Genomic DNA, 18,375 nt, shown 5'->3' with positions numbered 1-18,375 from the left:
CTATATTAACCATTATGAGACTACAATAATGGATAATATGGGCAGTACATTCCTATTGAGACTCATTAAATAGTCTGGTTAATTATTTCTTTCTTTTTAAAGAATAACCTGAAAATTATGCTTAAATTTGACTCTAGAAGAGAATTGCAATACTCTAATCAGTAGACAGTATAGTTTTTACTAAAAACACATTTTTCAGAATTACTTTTATAGTTCTGAAACTAGTCCAGAACGTATTGGAGCAAGCCTAGTAAATGGATCCCAAGGCAAATCATGAAACTGTAGAATGTTAATCATTGACATGAACTGATAGGGTGGAATTCCTCAGGAAAATATTTAGGTGCCAATTTATTACTTGTACAAAAAGAAGTTACTGTAGAAAATAATAGTGGAATTTTCTACTATAGTCAGAATTCCAAAACTGTGAGCCCCAATTCGAACTTGAACCGACTTCTAAACTAGATGATACTTTCTCAGCAAGGAATGCCATGGACTGCAAATAATGTAATAAAATGACTTAAATAGCAAACACATTCAATTATCTTACATAATAAGTATTCTGAAGTTGGACAGTTTTCAAGGTTTATTGACAAGCTAATGATAAGTTTCTGAGACTTTATCTCTATCTACAGTTCTCTTAGCCTTTCTTCCATGTTTGTAAGATGGGTGCCATAGCTACAATATCATTTGTCTAAAGACAAGAATTTGAAAGGGGGCGGGAACAACCAGTGGGACTAGAGTATGATAAACTTGTGTTCCTCCTTTCTATTTATAAGAGAGAGAAAAATATTTCTATTTGTTCTCCAACAGATTTCTCCTTACTTCTTATTTGTCTGAATAGTTATATGGCCATTCTTGGGTGCAAAGGATTAGGGGAAAGGGACTATTTGGCTAAGGAAAATGTGATTGCCATGTTTGGCTCAGACCACTTTTGAGTCTACACAAATAAATTTGAAATTCCATTATCATTAAAAGGGGGTGAGTCAGCAAGAAAGAAAGAAAAAAGGAAGAAACTACTGACATGCAACAACATGAATGAATCTCAAAAGCAGTATGCTCAGAAAAAAGCCAGATTCAAAAAGCTACATGCTATATGATTCAATTTATGGCAGTCTTAAAACAGCGAAATTATAGGGACAGAACTCAGATCAGTGGTTTTCAGAAGCTGGAGTTAGGGGCAGGGGATTGACTATAAAGAGGCATGAAAGAGCTCTTTCAGATAATAGAAATGTTCTCTGTCTTGATTGTGGTGATAGTTAAACTACAGCCTAAATTTGTCAAAATTCATGGAATTGTATACCTAAAAAGGGTTACTTTTACTATATGTAAATTATATTTGAATAAACAAATAAAATAAATTTCTCTCGTGCAGACTGTTAACGATGTATAACTTCCTCTATTAGTATTTCTTCTTAAGACCCTTAGCATATTCTGAAACTCTATATGAACATCTAAAATAAAATCCAGTTTTTTAAATACTATATCCCAAAAGTAGCCTAGGCCTGGAAAATAACTTCAATAGAGACTAATTAATTAAGGGAAAAAATCCAGGTGTACCAGAAAGTTCCTGGTATAATCATAGTATTTGTTTTGGCCAAAATATGTTGCCCATGGTGAGCAACAAAATCTGGAGCCAGCTTTGGCCAGAAAATGCTCATCTGTACACTCTGTACACAGCATTCGGAATCAAAGATGCCTAATCAATATAAAAATGTGATCGATTACACCTAATAGCAGTCACATTTCAGAATAAAAACATATAGAACATGTTAATCATATAAAATTTCTTTATATAGAAATTTCTTACATGGAAAACTTTATTTCAATTTTAAGATGTTAGTCTCTTTATACTTCTTCGATTATATCTTTAATACCCTAGTTCAAGAAAGTAAAATATAAAATACTAAATATTTTCTTACACTAGTTAAGCCCCAGAACTTAATCTTGTTAAAAGAGACACTATAGTTTCTCATTTTTGATGCAGACAATGCTTCTGAACTAACAACCAAAATTATATTGGATAAAATTCTAGACATATTTCTAAATGAGTATTAACCATTAGTCTAATGCTTAAAAACAGTGTTAACACAATGAGAAATGAACAGAGCAGTCACTAAAACCAGGCAACAGGCCTAAAAGGCTCATAAATGACATCCCCTGCATCATTGGTTTAGTTCACTGGCTGTGGTGTATTTACACAGTTACTAACATGTTAAATATACACAATAGGGAGTTTGAATAAAATCTAATAAATTTAATCATTTCTGATTTTAAAAATCCAGATGTTTAAAGTTTCATAGACCAATATTTAAATATTTAAATATTTCTTCTTCATTTTATCCAAATGTTTTGATTTTTTTAGAAGAAAAATAGGAGTTAGAAATAGTGGGACAAAAATGAACCAAACAGAATTTTTATTTTGAGTGAATTTTGAGAAACAGTTGATAGGCATTTGAATGAATATTTGCGCTCTATGAAACAATGGATGATCTCTGGTGTGTATTCTAAAATTTGAATTGTGATCTGCTACTACCTTGTATCCATTCTCTTAATGTGGTTAATCTTCAGAGGTCATTTAGAGATCAAGTGTACTCTTAGTTTAGTTTTAAAATGTGCAGCAGCTCCCACCAAGTTTCCCAGGCTTGTCTTCAGTGGGATATTGTTTCCTGGTTGAAGAATCAAACATAATACCCTTATAAACACAGCAGTTCTGCTGAGTAACCAAACTTAACCTCTCAAAACAAAGCATTTCTATTAAAATAACGTGTTTGGCACATCATTAGGATTGTACTATTATTAGTTCCAGGCAAACAGATGTCTTCCTGGATGAAATCCAAGCCAGGCATCTTTTTTTTTGGCATGTCGGTGTTGTACTAATTTATACTTTCTAGCTCAGTGAGTTTTTAGTATTAGAAAGATATGCAATCTTGCAATTTTATTTGACTTGAATTTTTAATCTACTCTTTTACAGTAGATATGACTACAATTTGATTCTCTACAAATTTAGATAGTAAATTCCATGTTTTCAAAAATATAGATGTACTGACCAAACACACAAATATAAAGTTAAAAACTAAAATATTTATAATCCTTTTGAGAGCATCCATATCCATTCTTTTAAAAATGAAAAAAATGCATTAATATTTCTAATATTTGCATAGTAATATCAAAAATTGAAGCATCCTTCAATAGTACCACTATTTGTGAAGGACTTTAAAATAAACTAAACACTTATACTGCTACTTTTTCTTTTAACACAGAAGCAGAAATCCTCTTTCTCATTTTCCCATATAAATAAAGACACATTTTAGCAATGTTTCCCATAGTAAAGATAATTTTTATTTTATTTTTTTATTTTATTATTAGTTTCAAGTATACAGTACATTGGTTAGACATTTATGAAATGATTCCCCTGATTACTCCATCTGTCCTCTGGCTCTACACATAGTCATTACATTACTGCTGACTGCATTCCTTACCATACTCCCCACCACCATGACCATCTATCAGGTACTAATTTGCACTTCTTTAACCCTTCACCTCTTTCTCCTAGCCTCCAAACCCCACTTCCCTCTGACCATCACCAGATTGTCCTCTATGTTTGTGAGTCTGTTTTTGATTAGTTTGTTCTTTTTGTTCTTTAGATTCCTCATATAAGTGAAATCATATGGTATAGTAAAGGTAATTTTTAAAATTTACTCTTATTTAATTCAGTACATCTAAAAGTTAAAAGAAGTGTTGCAGTGGCAACTAATTTCCCTATTATAGTCTCACCTGCATTCTTTTAGTAATAGAATCCCCCTGAATTTAAGCTCAACAAATGATGGCCCAGCTAGATGCCGTATTTCCCAGCCTCCCTTGCCATCCTGAATGATCACATGACTATGTTCTGGCCAATGGAATATGAACAGAAGTAATGTGTGCCAGTTCTGGATCACTTCTTTAAACAGTAATTGCTTCTTATCTTTTTCCTTCTTCCTCTATGTCCTATAGGCTGCAGCCAAGGAGCTAGCTTTGGCACTAGGGAACAGGAAACAGCAAAATAGACAGAACCTCAAATTTTGATTGACTTTAAAAAGATAAACCACTTACATTCTTTGAACTGCTTACCTCTGGAATGTTCTTAGACAGTCTTGTCTGAGCCACTATATATTTAATGTTCTTTGTTACAGGTGCTTATCCTATTTGATGCATCAATTTTTATAATATAGTTAATCAGTCCGATTATAATATGTCAAAATGTTTAGAGGTCATGTTATTTTATCTGCCAAAAATCTATGTAGGGGAATTTCCAATCCATGTGATTCAGGTAGGGAAGGTTTTTCGACAGGGATACAAAGAATCCAGATCTGATCACTCAGAATATTGCACTGTGCTGACCATCATGAATGTTTCATGGCTGGATACATGACCCATGGAAGGACCATAAAAGCCCTCCCAACATTTTTGATAAAACTATCAGTATAAAGATCCATCTTCTTCAGAGATTAAAGGCACTAAGTACCAACCAAGCTTGGATTCTTGAGGCTCCCTTAGCCACCAAATGGGGAAAATCTGCCTAAAAATAAATGGAACACATAAGGAAACAATTCCAAGAGAGGAGAGAAAGGATGGGGGAGGAGGGGATATTGATGATATTATTTAAGCTCCTGCATCCAGCTATGCTAAAGCTACATGTATCTGGGGCTTCCCACTTTTATAGGCCAATAAATTCTGACTTCTGGTTAAAACTAATTAAAGTTGAGTTTCTGTAATCCTAATTAAAGTCGAGTTTCTGTTAAATAACTCTGGACTAAAACTGTTTAAAGTCTGTAAAGTCTGTAAAACTAATTAAAGTCGAGTTTCTGTTAAATAACTCTGGACTAAAACTGTTAATTGTAGTCATTTTAATTGACAGAAATATCATCAAGACTTTTCACCTAAAAATATTTCTCAACTTCAAAGTCATCCCATGTTCCCAAGAATGTCATTTGGAAATTATTGCTAGTCTTCTTATTTTACATGACATTCTAACTTATTAAAAGCTAAATCTGTGACATTTTCAACTCTATGACTCCATGTCGGAATAGTTTTAGCCCATTCTCTACTATCATCTAAACACACAAATACTCTACTTTAATACATACTGCCATAAATAAATAATTTAATTATGGTATATAGATGTAATTTAATAACACTATAATTTGAATTATATGTTTTTTGGTAATATGTAGCACTTTTATCCTTTCTTTTAGCTAATAAAAAAGATATGAGATTTATTTGGAAGAGAACTTTAAACTGAATTTTATAAAAATAAATATGTAATTGGAACCTATTTTTGTTCCACTCTATATGGAATGAATAAATTATATATAAATTTAAATAGCCCTCATTAAAATTGACAACTCAAATTAGTTCCACTAAGTGAGGACTTGGGAGTCTTAGCTATCCCCAGCCACTGTCAATTCATTCAGGAGTAAATATTTGAGCACATTATGCCGGGCAGGATTCTAAGCATTGAGAATACTGCATTGAAGAAAAAGTCAAGCTCTTATTCCATAAGAAGTGAGTCTTCTTAGATGTATTGAATCTCCTCACACCACATGATGGGTGGGTTTTCAGGGTTTATCTCATCACAGTCATTGTCTCTAATACCTTCCTCAAAATCTCAAATGCAGAGGAAAAACTAGTCACAGAGATTTGGCTTCATGAACAGCAGATATCACCTGAGGCCTCTGCCTGCCTCTACTTAGAACCTTCAAACCTGGAGGCATTAATCCCATCTGTTTCTGTTTATTCAGTCCAGCAAAAAATTCGAGCCCCTTAGCGACCTCTCCTTTCATATGCTCTCATTCCCATAGTGCTCAACACTGTTTCACCGCTAAACTGTGAATGCTCTTTTCTTTCTCAACAAATTCCTTTAAACCCATGGGAATTCTTTTTCATTGTTTTATTCTGTTTTTAAATTAGTTTATGTAACAATTAATAAATATTACCTATGGTAGAAGATAGTGTTAAGCATGGACTTAATTCCTTCTTTGCTATTGTTTTTATAAATACTGAGCAAAATTGTTCACATAACCATGTGGGATCGAACAGATAGGAATGGAAGTTTTGATATTTGCAATATAACTCAACTATTTGAACTGCTTTCGTTATATGCCAAAAATCATATATTGCTCTATTATGAAAAAATATATTTTACTGATGTATCAGCTCTTTCAATTATTTTGAAAGCAAAGAATTAGAAACGTAAAGGGGTTTCAAATGCCTTTGTTTCTCAAATGCCTTCAGAAGGATTTGTTTCTGAGCCATTAGAGACAGTCACTTTCTTGTCATCATTACAAAATTGTTTTTTATTTGGTATCCCAGTGATTTCTCACACTCTGGGGTGATGAACACCAGATTGGATGTGAGATATGATTTTGTTTTCTAAAGTGAGAGAAGTATGGTTGCAAAAGGAAAGTGGGGAAAGAAGAGAAGCATGATGTTTTAACCAAAGTTCTCAGGCCAATTAATGTTAGGAAAAGTAAATATTGTAGTTGAGGATCTGGACATCGACTCTTTTTAAAATTGTTCCAAGCTCCTGTACTTTGTAACATCTTTGTGTACTTCAAGAAGTACAAATACTTCAGTTTGAAGACTGTTGATCCACAGTCCCATAAAATTCCACTTTGGGTCAGTGGTTTCAACAAATATTGAGTGCCACATTCTCTTGCTCCCTTTCTTTGAATATCTGTATTCCACCAAAATATAGTCTATAATCTATAATCACTCTTCACTTTCTCACCTCCTACTTACTCCTCAATCATACTGTAAACAGTATCATTCTCATAATTCCACTGAACCAGCTCATTTAAGAGTCACTATTTCCTAATTTACAAATCCATAAACTTCTTTTATTGTTCAAATGGCTGGACTTTTTACAGCATTTGACCCTGGTCACTGCTCCATTTTTCTTGATATTCACTACTCTCTATGTCTACCATTTTACTCCTTCCTTGCTTTCCAAGACCCTTTTTTACTGCCAATCCTATAATGTTCTTCTGCAAGGTTTCTGCCATTGGCCTTTTTCTCTACTCATTGAACATCTCTGGCAGATAATGTAATCCACTTCTCTGACTCTTTCTGCACCATGATAACTTCTGTATCTTCAGCTCAAACATTTCCACTTAATGCATGTGCTTTACAGCCAATGCTTGTAAGAAAGCTTTACTTTGCTGTCTGCTTACATTGCCTTAAAATGGCAAAATCTGAATTTATCTTTCCTGAGAAACTTGTGCCTCCTCCTGTAGTATCAAATGTTAATGAAAGCCACCATCAAGCCTTCTAAATCAGAAAATTCCAAGAATATTTCTCAATTTGTCGACCTTCTGCTTTCATAAGTGACCAAGTCTTATTAAGCAATCCTCGTACATATATATCTTCTCTATTTACTTATCCTTTTAACAAATAGTTATTGCACATCTATTATGTTCCAGATACCGTTCTAATAATAATGAATAGAAGATAAAGCTAGATTATTTCTTGTATTTTTAGATATGTGTGCATATTGATCCTCCATTTTAGAGTTGTAACATAAAATTTCTTCAATCTAAATTTTTAAAAGATTGTTTTGCAAAAAAAAAAAAAAAAAAAGGCTTTTAGGGACATCAATTTACCTAACATTTGTCTATATGCTTTCCCTATAGTATGGAATAAGTTAATATCACTAAATTTCTATAGTTTATATTATTTGATATTGGCTTTTCATTATGTAATTAATATTGTGAGTGAATTAACACTGAAAATAAGTCTTTTGATATGAAGAATAGCATAGAGGAGTGGAATTTCCTGTGAGTTCTGAGGGAATTTTCCAAGGAAAAATTACAAGATTATAAACATGAATTAACTAATTAATGAGAGATTTATAATACTTCATTTAAAATCAGAATACATTGCCCTACCCGCTGTGGCTGAAAACTTATTAAAATGTTGACTACATTAAAAACAAGTGCCCAAGACAGCACACTTTAATAAATTTTTATGTATTGTTATATGACAAATACTTCATCATGTCATTTTTTCTTTAAAATGTAACAGTTGTATTGTGCAAAATGACAAAATTTTTGCATACTAAGGAAAACAGAACTCAGTGTGAAATAACTCACAACTACATAGCTATTTTTGGCCTATAAAGATATGACCTAAGACACATTTTCACTATTTAATGTAAGATGAAGCTGATATTCAGATGAGTCAGGGTCAAATCAATGCAAAGTCAAAGCCCATGTGATACTACATCGGGTAGCAGAGGGGAAAAAATAAGTTAAAAATATCTAACTTATGAATTACCCAACACATCTTTTTGACAAGAAAGCTTGTCAGTTAGTATGACACTAAGCTAGTCAATTATTGCTCATATCCTTTAAAGCATATTTATAAACCAGATAACAGAGGGGAAAATATCGTGCTTTTGATCTTCTCTATTAGCCAAATGTCTTTCATAACCTATTGAAGAAATAAGCCACTGACTGAAAACTCAAAATACAGATGCAGGAAACATCCCCATTAATGTCATTCCTGTGTATGACTTTCTTTTCCTATTCTCTTGATGTAGCTTAACTAATTTAAGCAGCAGATATTAATTTGAATAGGTAAAATAGAAATGAATACTTGGGTAGACAATAATTAATACATGAGCTGATTACATTATTAAATCTAAATTTCTCGCCATTATCCTTGGAAAAATAAACAAAAACATGTTTATTAATAAGCAATGATTTAATAATTGTTCACCCAATTATTTATGATGCAATGCTGACATCTAGTGGAATAAAACAGGATCCAGTGCTGTTTCTACATTTTTAAGCTTCTCATGCTTAAATTAACCTGTAGACTAAATACATGCGCGCACGCGCACATACACACACACACACACACACACACACACACACACACACACACACACACACAGGATACACATATCATAAATATACTCCAAAAGACAATATAGTTTGGGGGCCAAGTTAGTAAGAAATTACGTGAAAGCAATTGATAGTAGGTGCTATTGGATCTCAAATAATAATGCTTCACCAAATTGTATAAAAATTAGAATATTTAAAAGTAGCTGTAAATTTTATTTAATAAAAATTTTAAAGGAACTTTTAAATAAATTTAGTTTCAAGAATTAATCTTTATTAAGACAAAAAAAATGGTCTCTGCTCCCCCTATACTCATTTCTCCTTCCCCAGAGGCAAATACTTTATATTATTCTAGTCAATTCCTTTCATTTTTATGTCTGTATCTTCAATAGATGTCTTATTTTTCTATTTATTTTCCACTAGGGAAGTTAAGAGTTTAACTTTTTCTCACCCTGTCCAACTCTACACATTCACCCTTCTCAATCTCTCATTCTCACAAAAGAGTTCCATCATACTTTTAGTTAGGTCACTATTCAATATGTTAAAATATCACAAATATATAAACATTAATTAGAAAAAAAGCTATATAGTAAACTATGATTATGTTTTACATTTCTGTACAATATTTTTACTCCTAGAACTAATAATTGTTGAGGCAGTGTTTGGTTGCCTCTAAGCCTAGGTTCTCTAGGAAACAGAACCTGAGGTAAAACTTATAGGCCAGTATTTTACTTGGGGGTGAAAACCCAGGATGCAGGAATAAAGGAAAGCAGGGAAATAGTGCAGGCAAGTATGAGGGAGTGAGTTACTGAACTGATCCTGGCTTGGTATCAAAGACAGCCGATTGCTGCATCTTGCAGGACCATCTTTGGAGTCTGTTTCAGGACAGTTTGGAATGGAAGCAGGAAAACAACTTATCTACCAGTTACTATCTCCCATTAATCTCTCCAAGGATGTTAAATTTCCAGCATTTTTGATCCTCAGTTGTGTGGTTTGCCCACGATTTTACAGGGTTTAGTATTGAAAATCCTGCTTCCGGGCGCCCCCCTCAGGCCCAGGAAAACCAGGACAATTGGTCATCTAAAGACATCTCCTACGTAACAGCAACAGGTGAATTTTCTGTCTCTATCACCGATTCAAGAAGAAACTCTGAAAAACATACCCCAAAGTCCTTTTGAAACTTTTAGACACATCACATTCTATCAATTCCATCTTCTTAAAAAAGCAAATCTGTAGTCTTCTGAGCTACTTCGGTCTGGACTGTTTTTCATGTAGTCTTTGTGTACAGTTATTGTCCTGGGATTCCCTCCACCCATAACTCTTGTTAAATTGTGTACCGTGTCTCTCTTTTTCTTAGCTTACATCTGTGTTTTGGGGGAGCACATATTCCAGTAGCTTTCTGAGGACATTTTACTATCATGGGCCTTGGTACTGGGCACTCAGGGCCACCGCATACAGCACACGGTATGCACTGCATAACTCCTGTCATGCACACAGGTTGCCCTTGGAGTTGTTCAGTGCCTAACATATACACCCACCTCATCAGAAGTGATACACTTGTTGAGCCCTTTTCAATTGGTCAACTCATGCCTTTCAGTTCCAGAAAAAATTTTGAATTATTTTATTAATGTTTTTTTCTTTCTTTTCTTTGGCCTTTTTCTAGAACTTCTATGAATTATTAGATCTCTTGTACTATCAATATTATTTTCTCACTTAAATTCTCCTTGTTTTTTGTTGCTGGTGGTGGTACTTATTTGGTGGTAGCTTTGTTGTTGTTTTGTTAGGTTTGTTTTATTCGGAGGGAAGATTTCCTCAGCTCTTAGAATCTTCTTGAGTTTTCTTGTGTTGTACTTTAAAGGTTCTTATCTGTTGTCTTAATATTTCTTAATTATAGCATTCTGTTCTTTTTTATGGTTTCAGTAAACTTATCTCTCTGAGAAGATTATGCAAAATTTTTTGTTTTCTTGTCCCTGCTGAATCTTTGTTTCTTCCTCAAAGTTTTTTGCTTTTAGTTATTTGATCTCTATTTTTTATGTTAAAAAGGTCTTTTTTAAGTTTTTTAATTTTTGGTTACTAGCTCATATTTAAGAGTTGATAATGGAAAACCCCAGTTGGAAACTCTGAGTATGCAAGTGGGACTTGCTGACTGAAAGCCTCACTGCAAGTAACCTAACCAGACGTGTCATCCTCACTGGGGAGCCGCTATTGTTAACGTAAAGGTCTTTCATCTTGGGCTGGGCAGATTCTCTAGAGAAAACTCTTCCTTTCTTCACAAAGGAGAGTCACTGAGAAGTAGACATGGGTGTACAGTAGACTCCCCCTTTTTTTCCTTTAGCTTACATATGCTAACATTGATTATACCTATCTAGAACTACACCAGTGGAGTTCAGAAAGCAACTTTTAGAAATCAAAAATATAGGATGATATCCACATAGATATTTGATCCAGGGCATCATCATACTTTTAGATTTCCCACAACAGTTAAGTCAAAGTACCATATTTTCTTGCTGAATCTGAAAACACATATACACACATAGATACACACACACATTTCTGTTCCCTTTTGCTTAGAGAATATAATATTTTTCTATTTATAATATTATTGGCTCTACTCTGAGAATTTCAGGTGTTGATATTTGTTACAAAGACAATGTTCAATAATATATTCGAGTTATATTGAATATATTATTTAATATAATATTGAATATATATATTATATTCAGTTCCTGTTATACAGTTAAGAATAGTGTTAAAATAACAGAAAAATCACCATCTGGAGAGTAAAGAGAAGAAATAGACTAATGTATTTTCCAAGTTAATGTCTAATCAATTAAGATAAAACAAGATACTACTTTAATATTAATTTATTTTTTCATTTACATAGACCATAATGTCAAATATTTACGCTGTTGATATTATGGCCCATGAGTTCCACAAAAAAGATTCTCCAATGAATAAGATATTTATATTTATGCACAGAATATTGGAATTTGTGTATATATTTAGAGATCTCTCAAAATGTTTTCATATTGATTTTCCTTCAGTATAGTAACTTAGGTAATGTTTTAATATATCATATTTATAGGAAAGATACATGAATGCTACTGAAAATTATATCACAAATCTTAAATTAGATATGACTTCTATGGCAAGTGAACAGTGAAAGGCAACTAGTTTAAATAAATTTTAAAACAACTTAAAGCTACATAATTATAGACTCTTAAAGCTAAAATGATAAACGAGGATATTTAGGACAATTTCTTACCTTTGCAAGAAAACCTTCCACAGTACACCTGAAATATACCAATTCAGTATGCCTTTAAATGTTTTCTGTGATGGGATTATCAAAACACCATAAGAAAACCCATTCGTTTTTAGACAGCTGAAATTGTCCAAAAGTTCCTTCCTATAATAAGTCACTCTGCCTCTCTAGTACATCTAGTCCTTTAGAATGACATAGATCAAAATGTTACCCTTTCACATGTGTGCCTTTTAAAAAAGTATTGCTTCTTAAGTGTTCTAAGAAACCCTCATAAGATGTAGTGTCCAGAGATATCCGAATGCAATTGACAGCAAAAACAAAGGCATCTTATTCTGCTTGACTAGTTTATGGCATAAAGATTAAATAAAAGCAAAACAATTGGAGAAAATCTGGAACACTGCTCTGCACTATTTGCAGAGAACTATGCCAGAGGAGCCAGGGAGATACACCATGCAGACTGTGCTGATAATCAAGGAACTAGTCTATAAAAGTCAATGACTCTAACCTTGACTACATGAGCTGCAGCAACAGGAGGGACAGCAAAATTATTTCATCTCAAAATGATTGCATAGCTGTGTCAGGAGACCTAAAGACAAAGAAATCACACAAAATAAAATATTAGTGGCATTAGGAAGAAGTTTTCCCCTTAAACATCAGGGTTCTTTGATGCTGTGAGCAACAGACATAAAGGAGCTTGGACCACACTGGGTAAAGCCTCTAAAAAAATTGTTTCACAAAATATAAGAAGAAATCTCACAGAGACAAGTTCCTGTAATGATATTGACCAAAGTCCTAGCTTCTTCCTTTTACTGAATCACTGAACTATAAGCCACCCCACTAGCCTAAAGTGTTATACGAGGAGTCTAACAATTCCAAGTTGACATTGAGACAAAACAAGAAGATTCTACTTGTGCTGTTAGGGGCCAATACCAAGTCTAGAAGATATTACCACCATCGAGGATGAATAAAGAGAATGAGGCAACTTAGAAAAGGTCAACAAAAGAAGTATACCTCCCAAGAGGTAGAGGAAGGATGTGCTTTTAAAAAAGGAAAGTGTAAATATTAGATAGCATCTGTTTTAATGCTTCGTAAAATTAATACTAAAACATGGTCTCATGGTTTTATGAAAAAATAATAAAATTAAGGGTGATAAGATAACTCTGTGCAATCTTAGAAGTGGCTGAGATAAAAGAACTGTTTGAAAAATGAAATATTTATGATGAAGAGGGAAGATATGAAAAGCTTTCCCAGAGGTAGAATGAAAGATTGAGAAAAAATGATAAAAGAGTAAATAGATAAAAATGATCAAAAACAAGCAAATAAAATCAGATACAAAATGCATATATTTTAGCTCCTTAAACAGAATCTGAAGCAATAGAACAGAAGCAATAATCCCTAATGTCATTGACTAAAACACTGAGTTGACCAAGTGCCAAGAAATTTTAATAAAAAATTCATGGAACAATCCTTGTTGAAGTGTTGCATATTAAGAATTTTTAAGCTTCAGGAATAAAAATGTTACTATTACATTACAGATGAAAAGTTAGGTTGGTCTTAGACTTATACCCTCTATATCATGGATCACCTGCAGAATATATAACAATATCTTTAGAGTTGGCGGAGAAAAATTTTTATCCAAGTATTTTGTAACCAGCCACATTGTCATTCACTTGTGAAAGCAATTTTAAAACAATTTTGGTTAGAAACTACAGAAAGTATACTATTCACATTCTCTTCCTACAAAAAGTATTTGAGAAGCCACTCAAACCAAATAAATAAATCAACTAAATAAAGAGAATATAAAAGGACAGATGTTGATTAATAGGAACTATTTAAATATAAACAATTAAAAAATACATAAATATGAAATTAAACAACTGGTTTTGCTGATATGTATCCTCTAGTGCCTTTACTGCATGAGATAAGCTTTCTAAAACCTCTGGCCTTACAAGGTATAAGATGCTAGTGTCAATGCCATTTTCTCTCAGAACTTCTCCAAGTCTTTTAGCATCCCCTGACACAAATGAAAACTTTGGTGCTTATCTAATTTTTGCCTCTTTGTACTTATTTTTTTCATTCTGTAAACGGGTTTTTTTTTGTTCTCTTCAATGCTCTAAAATTTATTAATCACACATCTAGATATGATATGAATCATTATTCATTCATCTTACTCAGCATTTATAAGCTCTTTCCACTTGGAAGTAAGTGTTCCTCTTTGTTGTAGGAAGTTTTTATTTTCTATTACTTTCAAAATAATTTTCTTATCTTCATTCTGTCCCTTGGAAATCTTAATAGTCTGAATTGCCCATCTTCTCTTTCCTTTTAATATTTTGCATCTTGCTTATTTTTTGCTCTATATTCTGGATCATTGACTTCATCTTTTAAAACTTCTACTGAAATTTTTAATTTGACAATCATTTCTAAAACCAAAAAGCTCTTTCTTATTCTCTGATTGTTCCTTTTGGCTAGCCAAATTATTTTAATCTCTCCCCTTACCCATTTTGGTAGTTCTCCAGTTTACTGCTACCTTTCTGTACTTCTTTTTTTTTTTTTTTTAATCTCTAGATTGTAAACACATGGCTAGCTTTTGCCAAGACTTGAAAGGCAGAAGTAAAGTTCTTGAGACCACACAGCCCAACTAGTAATTACAGTTATAAAGTTTTTGGTTTTTCTGCAGCAACGATAGTGGAGGCACTGATGTCTAATCCCTAGCTTCTTGAGCGACTTACAGGGATTTCCTCTGGAAAAATCTCAGATATGAGTGAGCAGTTTTCCTGAGTGCCTCACTTTAGAGTCAAAGTTTGATACTGTGGCCTTTCTAGACATTCTGTCAGCTAACATATCCTATAATAAATCCCTTTATTCTTAGAACCAGCCAGAGTGATTCTCTTGTCCAATCCAATGCTGACAGATAACAAGGAGTAAACTGTTCTGTGTTCATACCTTCACTTATTCTCCCTTTCTTCAGCACTTTCCATCCATGTTTGTTCTGCTAGCAGTTTGTCAAAATTTGCCGATGGCCCCATCTTCATTTTCTATTACTGTGTAAATAATTACCACAAACTTAGTGGTTTAAAATCTTTTTATTAGCTCTCAGGTCAAAAGTTGAGGCAAGCCTGAATGGGTTCTTTGATCAGGGTATAAGGCTAAAATCAAGATATTAGCCAGTTTGTACTCTCATCTGGAGCTCTGGGGAAGAATCTGATTTCAACCTTATTCAAGATGCTGGCAAATCTAGTTCCTGTTGCTATAGGTCTAAGGTGTTCATTTCCTTTCTAACTGTTAGCCAGAGGCTGCTCTCTTCTTCCAGAGGCTCCCAGAATTCCTAGTCAAATGGCCTCCTCCATCTTAAAGGCTAACAAGAGATTCATGCTTCAATTCTGACCTCTCCTACTGTCACCAAAGAAAACTCTCTGCTTAATTGATTAGTTGATTCTTTAAAAGGACTTGTATGATTAAATTAGGATGACCCAAATTATCTCCTTTTAATTAACTCAATTAACTGATTAGTAACATTAATTGCATCTGTAAAGTGTTTTGGTCATGTAACATGACATTCACAGGAGAGGGAATTATACAAGGGCAAAGGTCATTGGGGTCATTCTTAGAATTCTGCCTTTCTCAGCTCTCTCTAGTTCTCTTCAATATCAGAAGTTTTAATTTTTTATTATTATTTTCATAGGCTCTTCAGATGAAAGAGGAGCTGACATATCTACTCTGGCATCTTAAACTAAATCACACTCATAAATCACTAAGGTGTTCTAATCGCACTCACAGTGGTTTGCAAGTTTATTTATGTTATACTTGGATGTGCAAAAAATTGAAGTATGTTTGATCCAATCACCTTTTCTAGTCACCACTCCCCTTGATCACGAGAAAGACGGGGGAACAACTTAGTAAACTAAGTTTAGTCTGATTTAATAATTAAAATCTTTTTACTTAAATGGTGTCTATTGCCAAAGAAAAATTTCACTGGACCGAATTAAACAGGCAAGAAAGACTTCATTCAAGATGATTCCAGTAGGAAGATTGACCTCAACTATACTGAAACAAAAGTTGGGAATTTTGAAGCCTGAGGAGGGCCAGTGGAAATATACTAGAGGACAATGTGATTAGGCCATCTGTGTTTGCTAATTGGTGACTATGAAAATTAGGCTCCACACTGCCACAAAGACTGGAAGATAGGGGCAATATTTTTCTTGATGACTCTATTTCAAATTCTTGAGAAAGACATTACTAGGTTATAAAACTGGCAAGAGACTAGAAGAAGATTTACATCTCAAAGGGGCAGAGAATTTATAATCAAAAGTTTTTTAAAGTAAATGCTCTAAGAAAAGAGAGTTCAGGAACTTAAAATTGGAAGAAACTTGTCTAAAATTTAGACAGCTGAGAGGAATGTTAAGGCTGCCTTAGTCATTTATTAAGTCATTTATTAGCATTTCATATTTCTACCCATCCACTATTTCTCTCCAAAAAAAGTATTTGAGTGCATGAGGAAATGAAAGCTTAAAATAACCATACGTCTGATGACAAAAGATGAGGACCTTGAATTTACACAATGCTCCCTGGATTCTTGCTGGTCACGTCTGCAGTGTAGCCAGTCTGAAGTACTCCCTGTTGGTGACCACTGAGTTGTAACTGGCCCTATTTGATTTTTTTTTTTTAATAGAAGGGGTCATGTTGGTGCCTCCCACTGGAGTCTTTGGTTCTGTTTCCTCCAGTCTTGAAGTCATTGAGTTCTGCATCCTCTTTGTCAGACACACATTGCCTTTCTTTCTTGTCCATTCTCAGCTGTCTAAATTTTAGACGTTTCTTATAAACTCCATAAACTCCTATATTTATTGGATATCTTTGATCCTTGAGAATCGAGGTATTATATGCAGTTCACTTACCTGTCTTTCTTCCACTGGACCTCTGCACATCGCTTACCATGCGTTAGACAGGGCACCAAGCCAAATATAAGCAATCTCCACACACACACACACACACACACACACACACACACACACCAGGTGTTCTCAGTCTTCCCAAATCCATTTCTGTGTTTCAATCAATCCCTCCACAAACTCCCACCCTTACTCCAGTACACACACACTCAAATGAGAATGGCAGTTTACTTTTTCACTGACTTCAGCTGCTCTTCTTCCCATCTCCTCAGGCCATTCTCCCAGACAATTCCAAGGTCCAATAGTCTAGGCCCAGGTTTTATATCTTAATCTGGAACTATAGTAATTTGTTGATTCTTGTCTTTCACAACTAAATTGTATTGCTAAAGGGGCTAAGAGATAATTTATGAAATGCAAAGCTTATCAATGACTTGATTCTAGCTCTAACCACTTTCCTCTTCCCTGGGGCAATACGCTTCAAAATATAACTTGGAGAGGAACATTGTGAATTTAAGAGAGAAATTTAATTCCCTAATTTAATATTTGCAAACTATTACCCCTGTTACACACTCTTAAGAGATGAAGCAGACATGTGGGATAGTCGCCTGGCTATAATGTTTTTAAAGACTTAATTGACAGATACAAAAACAAATGTCTTACAGCTAGACTGAAGTTCTGTCTAGCAATCTGTGCTTTCTCTTTTTAATTTCCATGAAACCATGAATATTGCTACTTTTATCATCCTCCAAACTGGAATTTATGAACCATATTCAATTTACATATGGCTATTGTGTCTTAAACATGTGACCTTTCTGAAAATGATGTTTATCACTTACACATGGAGTATCATTATCTAATTATAAGTAAAATACAACAGTTTTACCAATTATTTGCTTTTGTTTTTTAAAGCTCTCTTCAAAGTAATTCTTAAAGAATTCCATATACTTTCTATATAATATATATGGAGCTATATTATATATGGAGATATATGAGATATATATTCTGTATACACATATGTATATACATATACATATACACATATATGAAGAGAGAGGGAGGGAGGGAATGGTGGTGAATAAAGTGCCTTCACTCTGAAACCTTACTCATCTTGTTATAAAGTGTAGATTGTCATTAATTTTGAGTTTTTAATTAAAAATATTAAGTGAACTCAATGTATAATTTCTTCTGGTTTCAATATGAGGTTTTTCCTAATGTATAAGGTCTTACTTTGTAAAATTGGGAGTATGGTAGTATACATGTTAGTTATTAGTCAGAGTAGGAGAGTAGAAATAAAATTTAGTAAATTAAAACCTTAAGACTAGGACTGGATGATGTTTATTTGGAT

The sequence above is a fragment of the Pteropus alecto genome, unplaced genomic scaffold, assembly GCF_000325575.1.
Source record: "Pteropus alecto unplaced genomic scaffold, ASM32557v1 scaffold3, whole genome shotgun sequence".
NCBI classification, from domain to species: domain Eukaryota; kingdom Metazoa; phylum Chordata; class Mammalia; order Chiroptera; family Pteropodidae; genus Pteropus; species Pteropus alecto.
The sequence above is the reverse complement of the archived record's forward strand: the minus strand, read 5'-3'. Positions refer to the sequence as shown.